General features: G+C 38.4%; 1 long non-coding RNA gene across 1 annotated transcript; it reads right to left on the bottom strand.

The window, feature by feature from the left end:
- Window positions 1-114: 114 nt before the first annotated feature.
- LOC107735351 (uncharacterized) lies at window positions 115-746 on the bottom strand. The gene is made up of 3 exons (XR_001639384.1): window positions 668-746; window positions 409-471; window positions 115-302 (listed from the first exon to the last, which is right to left on the bottom strand). It is a non-coding gene; the product is annotated as an uncharacterized LOC107735351 (long non-coding RNA).
- Window positions 747-752: the final 6 nt, after the last annotated feature.

Here is a 752-nt window from a genome sequence, read left to right as displayed (position 1 = left end):
TGATTCTTCAAAAATCATTCTAATATGCTGACTCTGACATTTTTTCAGGATTTTTTTCTTTTTGATGAACAAAGTTCTTATTGAGTCCAAACTTTTGAAAGGTAGTATATTTTAAGCATGCCAGATTGAATCTTTGTTGGCTAACACTTTCAGCATCCAAGTCATTTAGCAGGTCATTTTCACCATGAAGTGCCATCTTACCAGGGCACATTCAGCAGGCAGATCATCTGAGGACAGGATGGACTGCAAAGCCTGTAGAAGCAGCGTGAGAACCTCTGACCCCTGTCTTTCCTTCTTATTACCTGTTGACAGGAAAACTTTCTAGATTACTATGAGCCAGTATCCACAACACAAAGTATCTGTGCAAATTATCTTTGACTTTCTAAGAGAGAGCAAATGTTAACATACCAGCTTCTATTGTTGTGCTGACAGAACAGATCAGGTTGCTCCAAATGAGACTAAGCAGCGCTTCTGTGGAAAATAAACACTCATATCAGGTGATGAACATGGACAGCATCAGCATTTCTTTAATTTCCTAATGATCTAAATAATAATAATAATAATAATAGACATTTGCTTCCAAGCAGGTCAATAAGAGAAACAGCTAAGACAAAATTTAAGTTGGCCTCTTAAATCCAGGCTACATTGTGCAGATTATGTTGAATACCTGGAGCATGTTTTCCCACAGTAATGAAGCCTTCTTTGATGGCTGATATGAGGGTGGAGGCATGTCTACTGAAGGAGGAAGGGCT

Source organism: Sinocyclocheilus rhinocerous, unplaced genomic scaffold, assembly GCF_001515625.1.
Source record: "Sinocyclocheilus rhinocerous isolate Xijiao unplaced genomic scaffold, SAMN03320098_v1.1 C35998668, whole genome shotgun sequence".
NCBI lineage: Eukaryota > Metazoa > Chordata > Actinopteri > Cypriniformes > Cyprinidae > Sinocyclocheilus > Sinocyclocheilus rhinocerous.
This window is presented reverse-complemented; position numbering and strand designations above follow the sequence as displayed.